Genomic DNA, 9,505 nt, shown 5'->3' on the forward strand with positions numbered 1-9,505 from the left:
GGAATGGGTTGTCCAGGGAGGTGGTCGAGGCCCCATCCCTGGGGGTGTTTAAGAGCAGGCTGGATGAGGCTCTGGCCAGGCTGATCTAGTGTGGGGTGTCCCTGTCCATGGCAGGGGGATTGGAACTAGATGATCCTTGTGGTCCCTTCCAACCCTGAAACCTATGAAACTATGAAGTTCAACCTATCACCCAGCACCACCTAATCAATTAAACCATGGCTCCAAGTGCCACATCCAATCCCCTCTTGAACACCTCCAGGGATGGGGACTCCACCACCTCCCTGGGCAGCACATCCCACTGGCAAATTTCTCTTTCTGGGAAGAACTTTCTCCTCACCTCCAGCCTAAACCTCCCCTGGCACAGCTTGAAACTGTGTCCTCTTGTTCTGGTGCTGGCTGCCTGGGAGAAGAGACCAACCCCCACCTGGCTACAACCTCCCTTCAGGGAGTTGGAGAGAGCAAGAAGGTCTCCCCTGAGCCTCCTCTTCTCCAGGCTAAGCAACCCCAGCTCCCTCAGCCTCTCCTCACAGGGCTGTGCCCCAGACCCCTCCCCAGCTTTGCTGCCCTTCTCTGGACACCTTCCAGCATCTCAACATCCTTCCTAACCTGAGGGGCTTGGACTGGATGACCTCAGAGGCCTTTTCCAACTGAAATGATTCCATGATTCCATGGCAGACTCCTGCTCCTCCTGTGGGATGTGTGGGATCCTGCTGTGGAGGGGGGCAGGTGGATCAAGCCAGCCTGGTCCTGAGGCTGTCCTGAGGGAGGGCTTTGAGCACAAGGAGGGGAAGGGTGGCCACGGCAGGGGCTGGAGCTGCCGAGCGGCCGCACGTGAGGCACTGGTGGGGGATTTTCACCTCCCTCTCACCGGAGCTGACTCTCCCACAGGGATTGTTGAGCAACTGCTGTCAGCAGCCAGCTGACTTCCCCAGCAGCAGGCATGTGCCTGCTTTTCCAAGGGGCTGCTGAAACCCAGGATTCCCCTCCAGGGACCAGGGCAAAGCTTCCTTCTCCGAGCCAGCCAGAGGCAGAGGGCACCTAGGGCTGTGGTCCCCAGGCAGGGATCTCCACACAGCCCAGCTGGGTGCTGGCAGTGTGGAGCTCACACTCTACATGTCTCATGCTGAAAGCATTTGGCTTAAATATTGATGAAAGCCTCCCATGCCTGCCATGCAGCCAGCTCCAGAGGTGTGCAGATCTGCACAGCTGGTGCAGGATGGGGGCTGGTGGGAGCTTTCTGGGGGGGGTGAGGCTGTGCCATGGCAGGCTGTGGAGGGCTGGGTGGTTTTGTGACTCAGCAGAAAGAGGCAGGATGCTGGCAGATCATAGGATCACAGCTTTGGTTGGCTTGGAGAAGGCCTCCAAGAGCATCCAGCCCAACCAGCAACCCAACCCCACCACGGCCACCAAACCCACATGTCCACACATTTCTTGAACACCTCCAGGGATGGGGACTCCACCACCCCCTGATGCTCTTCCCTCCTCTGCCAGCTTGTGTCCTGGACCTCAAACCCATCCCAGTCTGCACTCCAGACCCCAAATGTGCTCAGCTTTGGGGAGGAAGGAGAAACGAGCCTGAGGTTAAGAGCAGGCTGAGGTGACAACATCCCTCTGGGATGAAATGGGGCTGAGAGAGCTGGGGCAAAAGTGAGCAACACAAAAGGATGAAGCCCTTCCAGTGCCCTTTGCTTCTGCCACCCAGCAAAGCCCAGCTCTGCAGGCTGCAACCCCCCAAACACCTACATCCCCAACTGCTCTCCTATTTCCCATCCCTTTCTCCTCTGCACCCCTGTGATCAAAAGCTGCCACACAGCTCCTTGCCCCCTCCAATACCCTTCCTCCCCCCCTACCTGGCCTGGGATTGGGCCAGAGTAATTTGATTTCCACAGTGGTGGAAGTGTTGGCAATTACCACAACAAAAGATGAGGTTTGCAGCCAGGGGGCTGAGTGTGGATGGGCTGACACCACCTTCACCCTCCTCAAGGGTTCCCCAGCCCCCTGGGCATGTGTGAGCCACCTTCACCCTCCTCAGGGGTTCCCTAGCCTCCTGGGCATGTGTGAGCCACCTTCACCCTCCTCAGGGTTTCCCCAGCACCCTGGGTATGTGTGAGCCACCTTCACCCTCCTCAGGGATTCCCCAGCACCCTGGGTATGTGTGAGCCACCTTCACCCTCCTCAGGGGTTCCCCAGCCCCCTGGGCATGTGTGAGCCACCTTCACCCTCCTCAGGGGTTCCCTAGCCTCCTGGGCATGTGTGAGCCACCTTCACCCTCCTCAGGGTTTCCCCAGCACCCTGGGCATGTGTGAGCCACCTTCACCCTCCTCAGGGATTCCCCAGCACCCTGGGTATGTGTGAGCCACCTTCACCCTCCTCAGGGTTTCCCCAGCCCCCTGGGCATGTGTGAGCCACCTTCACCCTCCTCAGGGGTTCCCCAGCCCCCTGGGCATGTGTGAGCCACCTTCACCCTCCTCAGGGGTTCCCCAGCCCCCTGGGCATGTGTGAGCCAGCTTCACCCTCCTCAGGGTTTCCCCAGCACCCTGGGCATGTGTGAGCCACCTTCACCCTCCTCAGGGGTTCCCCAGCCCCCTGGGCATGTGTGAGCCAGCTTCACCCTCCTCAGGGTTTCCCCAGCACCCTGGGCATGTGTGAGCCACCTTCACCCTCCTCAGGGGTTCCCCAGCCTCCTGGCTATGTGTGAGCCACCTTCACCCTCCTCAGGGGTTCCCTAGCCTCCTGGGCATGTGTGAGCCACCTTCACCCTCCTCAGGGGTTCCCCAGCCTCCTGGGTATGTGTGAGCCACCTTCACCCTCCTCAGGGGTTCCCCAGCCCCCTGGGCATGTGTGAGCCACCTTCACCCTCCTCAGGGGTTCCCCAGCCTCCTGGCTATGTGTGAGCCACCTTCACCCTCCTCAGGGGTTCCCCAGCCCCCTGGGCATGTGTGAACCAGGAACTGGGGAATATTCCTCCAAAAACCAGAGAGGGAATTGTCTCCCCTTCTTCTCCCCCTGCCTCTTTGTCTACACATAGGACAGCAGTTTCTTCTCCCTAGTATCAAGTAAGAGAATGAAGGGAAATGGTCCCAGATGACACCAGGAGAGGTTTAGGTTGGAGATGAGGAGCAATTTCTCTGCTGCAAGAGTGCTCAGGGCTTGGCAGAGGCTGCCCAGGGAGGTGGTGGAGTCCCCATCCCTGGAGGTGTCCAAGAAACCTGTGACCATGGCACCTGGGGCCAGGGTTTGGTGGCCATGGTGGTGCTGGGTTGCTGGCTGGGCTGGATGAGCTTGGAAGCCTTTTCCAACCCAAACAATTCTGTGGTTCTCTGACATGCTGCTGTCATGATCCACTGGGAAGTGAGGCTGAGCTGGAGGCTCTCGTGGCACACTTTGGCCATTGGCTTAACTCCAGCTCATCCTGCAGGTCCAGTCCAGCTCTGGGCCCCTCAATTTGAGAAGGACATTGAGGCACTTGAACATGTCCAGAGAAGGGCAACGAGGCTGGGGAGGGGTCTGGAGCACAGCCCTGTGAGGGCTGTGTTTAGCAAGAGCCTGGATGAGGCACTTGGTGCCATGGTTTAGTTGATTAGATGGTGCTGGGTGCTAGGTTGGACTTGATCTCAAAGGTCTTTTCCAAAGGTCTTTTCCAACCTGGTAAATTCTATTCTATTCTATTCTATTCTATTCTATTCTATTCTATTCTATTCTATTCTATTCTATTCTATCCCATTCCATCCCATTCCATCCCATTCCATTCCATTCCATTCCATCCCATTCCATTCCATTCCATTCCATTCCATTCCATTCCATTCCATTCCATTCCATTCCACCATGGCCACCAAACCCTGGTCCCAAGTGCCATGGTCACAGGTTTCTTGGACCCCTCCAGGGCTGGGGACTCCACCACCTCCCTGGGCAGCCTGTGCCAATGTCCCAGTGCCAAGCACAGTCACCTCGTGTGATGCCATCACCCATGGGTGCTGCTCTCCAGCTCCAGGTCCCTGGGAGCAGCCAGCCCCTTGTGCTGCCCCTTTGCTCCCCTATGAATTCCTGGCTTGGAGAGAAGCTCTGCACCTTTGGGGCCCCATGGCACAGTTAGTGGAGTCCCCATCCCTGGTGGTGTTCAGGAAACCTGTGGCCATGGCACTTGGGGTCAGGGTTTGGTGGCCATGGTGCTGCTGGGTTGGTGTTGGACTGGATGATCTCAGAGGACTTTTCCAACCCAAACAAGTCTCTGATTCTATGCCCCACAGCACAGGAAGACAGGGGGGAGCCCAGCCCTTGAGTGTCTGTGTGGGGATCCAGCTGCCTTCAAAGCAGCTTTTCCTGCCAGCCCTGCCAAGAGGAGCATCTTGGCTTGATCAGAGGGAAACTGCTCTGGAAGGGAGCAGCAGAGCCCCGAAAAGCTTTGCTCTGAGGGATGAGGTAATCACATTTCCCTCCTCAAAGACCCAGGATTAATTATTTAGACCTGTAGAGCAGCAGCTCTGCTGAATTATTTAGGGGGATTTGGATTTGTAGGCCAATGAAGCAGAAGCAAACTGAGCTGAGCAGCACATTGAATAGTCCCAAGAGAAAGCCAGGCCCTTTCCCCACCTCCCCATTTAAGCAGGAGAGAAACAGTCTGAACAACATTTGGGGTGAGTCCTGGGTGGGAGGGGAGGCAGAGTAAGGCAAACTGCTTCTTGCAACAGAATATTGTCTCCTTTTTTTTTGCTGCCCAACTGGTTACTGCTGTGTGTGTGCAGGGCTGGGAGATAAGCATTGCATAATCCAGTGAGTAATGCAAGGAGGAGGAGGAGGAGGAGGGGGAGGAGGAGGAGGGGAAGAGCAGAAAAAGGCTGCAAGAGGGAAAACCTCTGCTATTCTCTGTGTGATTGGAAATCCTGCTCCAGGCTGGGATGGCACAGGGGCTTTGGGAGACTTCAGCTTTGCAGCTGGCTCCTGTTTCTGATCCCAGATTTCATGCCCAGCTCCAGCTCTTGAAGGTGACCCCAGATTTCATGCCCAGCTCCTAGGGGGGACCCCAGGTTTCATGCCCACCTCCAGCTCCTAGAGGGGACCCCAGGTTTCATGCCCACCCCCAGCTCCTGCAGGTGACCCCAGGTTTCATGCCCACCCCCAGCTCCTAGAGGGGACCCCAGGTTTAATGCCCACCTCCAGCTCCTGCAGGTGACCCCAGGTTTCATGCCCACTTCCAGCTCCTAGAGGGGACCCCAGGTTTCATGCCCACCCCCAGCTCCTAGAGGGGACTCCAGATTTCATGTCCACCCCCAGCTCCTAGAGGGGACCCCAGGTTTCATGCCCACCCCCAGCTCCTGCAGGTGACCCCAGGTTTCATGCCCACCTCCAGCTCCTGCAGGTGACCCCAGGTTTCATGCCCACTTCCAGCTCCTAGAGGGGACCCCAGGTTTCATGCCCACTTCCAGCTCCTAGAGGGGACCCCAGGTTTCATGCCCACTTCCAGCTCCTAGAGGGGACTCCAGATTTCATGCCCACCTCCATCCCTTGGGGGTTGCCCACCCACTCTTCCCACCTTCAGCCACCAAGATGCCATCCCTCAGCTCCCCCCATGATGCATGGGGAGCAGGATGCCCTGGAGGATAACAAATCTGAGGCTCTGTGTGTTTGCCTTTTGTCTTGGATGCCTCCAGGAGCCAGATTTCCCAGCTTCTCTTTCTGAGCCTGAGGACTGGAAACTGTTTGCTATCAGAGCTCCTGCCACGAAATGACTCCAGGGTGATGCTTGGGAAGAATCCCTGGTGGCATGAGATCTGGCCTAGACAAGCAAAGGCTCTGTGGTGTGGCCAGGGATGTCCAACTACCAGAGACCCAGATTAGCATCACAGATCAATCCTGAGATCCAGGCAGGGCCTCAGCAGGGTTTTGCAACTCCACTGGGCAGAGGAAGCTGCTTTGTGTGAGTGGGAAGCAAACTTGGCTCTCAGGCTCTGGGGACCTAGCCTGGGCTTGTCTCTGCTTTAAACACCAAGCAGAGGAAGAGGCTGAAGAGCTCCCAAGGAGCTGAGACGTGCTCTGGTCATTAATTTTAATGGGAAAGGAGAGGAGAGGAAGAATCCCAGAAGTGGAAGAGGAAATTTCAGCCTGGCTTTGCAGGCTGGGCTGTGATGTGTTTTTCTCATGACCTTTGGGGACTGGTTTGGGGTTTCTCTCTCTCTCTCTCTCTCTTTTTTTTACTGTGCTAAACTGGCTGGGATTGAAATCAGAGCTGCTGGCTGCTGCTCAGGGCTCCAGCCAAGGGAGCTGGGAGCAAAGTGGGCTTGAAGTCAGCAAGGGAAAGTCTGCTGCTAGGCTGGGAAAGCCACAGGGAGGTCACTTTTCATTCCAGCTTTTGCCTGGCTTGATTTTACCTAAAATTACAGAGTGTGGCAGGAAGAGGAGAGCTGGGAGTGCCACGTTGCTTCCCTTCCACCCCACCAGGCAGGCTGTGGGCTGAGGGGATGCTCCCTTCCACCTCAGCCCAAGCAAGAAGGGTGCTGAGCCCCGGCTGGAAATGGCTTTGTGCAGGACAATGAGGCCAACCTCTCTGTCAGGGATATCAGCTGGTGGCTTGGCCACGGCAGGGCTGAGCTGATTAATATGCATCAGCCCCTGCACAACAGCCTTGCAAAGCTTAGAGCAGAGCCCACATGACACACAAGTAGCCACCACCAGCCAAGATCCTCCGTGGCTGCAGACATAAGCTCCTCTCTGGCTGCCTTGCAGATCCCTCCTGTAGCATTTCCCCCTCTCTGGCTGCCCTGCAGATCTCTCCTGTGGCATTTCCCCCTCTCTGGCTGCCTTGCAGATCTCTCCTGTAGCATTTCCCCCTCTCTGGCTGCCTTGCAGATCTCTGCTGTAGCATTTCCCCCTCTCCTGGCTGCCCTGCAGATCTCTCCTGTGGCATTTTCCCCCTCTCTGGCTGCCCTGCAGATCCCTCCTGTGGCATTTCCCCCTCTCTGGCTGCCTTGCAGATCTCTCCTGTAGCATTTCCCCCCTCTCTGGCTGCCCTGCAGATCTCTCCTGTGGCATTTCGCCCCTCTCTGGCTGCCTTGCAGATCTCTGCTGTGGCATTTCCCCCTCTCTGGCTGCCTTGCAGATCTCTCCTGTGGCATTTCCCCCTCTCTGGCTGCCCTGCAGATCTCTCCTGTAGCATTTCCCCCTCTCTGGCTGCCTTGCAGATCTCTCCTGTAGCATTTCCCCCTCTCTGGCTGCCTTGCAGATCTCTGCTGTGGCATTTCCCCCTCTCTGGCTGCCTTGCAGATCCCTCCTGTAGCATTTCCCCCTCTCTGGCTGCCTTGCAGATCTCTGCTGTAGCATTTCCACACTGACAGGGTGGCAAAGCAAGGCTCTGCTCTGCCCTGCAAGCCAGCCCCTGTGAGCACAGGCAGGTCCCTGCAGCCCCCCCCTGCAATTGCACCAAGCAGATCCACAGACTGATTGTCATTTGTGACCCCACCTGCCCAGCAGAAACCAGCAAACACCAAATGATGCTCCTGTCTGCTGCATTTCCCCCAGCCCCTGCCTTCAGCCCAACCAATCATACCTTGAATATTGGGTTTGGTTTTGGACCCCAGGCTCCAAGAAGGAAGCTGAGGGGCTGGATTGGGCCAAGAGAAGGGCAACAAAGCTGGGGAAGGGTCTGGTGAGGAGCAGGTGAGGGGACTGGGGTTGTTCATCCTGGAGAAGAGGAGGCTGAAGGGAGTCCCTACAACTCCAGGTGCAGTTGGTCTCTTCTGCCCAAGGACCAAGCAAGAGGATAAGAGGAAACAGCCTCAGGTTGCACCAGGGGAGGTGAGGTGCAGCAGGTTGGAGCTGAGGAACAATTTCTTTGCTGCAAGAGGGGCCAGGGGTTGGAACAGGCTGCTCAGGGAGGTGGTGGAGTCCTCATCCCTGGAGGTGGTCATAGCTCTGTAGGGGGGGGAAAACGTCATTAAAGACACCCACCTCTTGCTTTGATCACTGATCTTATTATCTTCAAACACCCTCACAGAGCAGTAAATTGGTAGGAGCTGAATTGCACCAAATTTCAGTGGGTTTGTAAATAATCTCTTAGGGAAAAATAAAAGGGGGAGGAGAGGGGAGGGGTAAAGAGGAGGGAAGGGAAAAAAAAAACCCTTCTCTGTTCATTCTGCTTCTCCTTTGTCCCCAAAATCCAAGGGGAGAAAGGACTCCTGCTCCATCCAGCCCTGCAAATCCACTTAGGGCTGCATCCAGGATGAGTAAGGAAGCCTGGGAGGAAGTGGAAGGGATCAGTGAATGACTCACTCACTGCCTGTGCCCCAAACTGCCAGCAGCCAGCCACAGGTGCCAGCCTGCAGCCAGGGAGGCAAGCAGCTCACCCCCCACTCCGGCCCAGGGCACCCCACAGGAACAAGCTGCTGGGGGTTCATTGCCTGCTTGCAGCAAGTTGGATTAGTTAGCTTTTCTTTTTCTTTCTCCAGTTGGGTTTGGTTGGAGAGGTTGCTAACCTCCTTGGGTAGTGGAGGTGGGAGGCAGGGAGGGGTGTGGGCAGTGAGGTCTGGGAGGCAGGGGGCAGTGTGGGCAGTGAGGTCTGGGAGGCAGGGGAGGGTGTGGGCAGTGAGGTCTGGGAGGCAGGGGGCTGTTGGCAGTGAGGCTGGGGAGGGGTCTGGAGCACAGCCCTGTGAGGAGAGGCTCAGGGAGCTGGGGTTGCTTAGCCTGGAGAAGAGGAGGCTCAGGGGAGACCTTCTTGCTCTCTACAACTACCTGAAGGGAGGTTGTAGCCAGGCAGAGGTTGGTCTCTCCTCCCAGGCAACCAGCACCAGAAGAAGAGGACACATTTTCAAGCTGTGCCAGGGGAGGTTTAGGCTGGAGGTGAGGAGAAAGTTCTTCCCAGAAAGAGGAATTGGGCCACTGGAATGTGCTGCCCAGGGAGGCAGGTCTTCTCCAGAGAGTTCTGTGATTCCATGAAATCCAAGCCTCACGCTGCACTGGCAGGGCACAGCCCTGGGGACACAGGCAGGCATCTGGCCAAGCACCTCCACACCTTCACCCCACACTGCTCCTGAACCCAAATCTCCAGGCAGGGCCCTTTACTATTATTCTCCAGGGCTCCGTGGCCCTGGGAAAGCTTCCAGGTGAGTCGGGGAGGTGAGGCAAGAGCAGGCAGTCAGACTCGTTTGCGGGGGCGAGGGGAGGGCAGGGCAGACAGGGCTTGTGCTAACACGAAGGGCACGGATGGGCTGGGGGAGGAGGAGCTGCAGCCCAGGAGCGGCTGCTCCAGCGGGAGCCCAGCGGAGGGGCAGCGGAGGCTGGGGGGCAGCGGAGGCTGGGGGGGCAGCAGTCACCCCGCAGCCGGTCAGGGACGACCAAGGGACATGGTGGGGCCGCCACGGCCCTGCCGTCCTGTGCCCCCGGCCTGAGGGTCGCAATCCTGAGCTCCCGGCTGCAAGAGCTGCCCAAGGCAGGGCGATTCCTGAAAAGCTGCAGAGCCAACCACTGCCCCATCTGGTACAAATAACTTCTTGGCTTTGCTGCCTTGTTTTGTTAT

This window comes from Melanerpes formicivorus, unplaced genomic scaffold (assembly GCF_026170545.1).
Source record: "Melanerpes formicivorus ecotype bairdi unplaced genomic scaffold, bMelFor1.0.p_v2 SCAF_34, whole genome shotgun sequence".
Taxonomy (NCBI): Eukaryota; Metazoa; Chordata; class Aves; order Piciformes; family Picidae; genus Melanerpes; species Melanerpes formicivorus.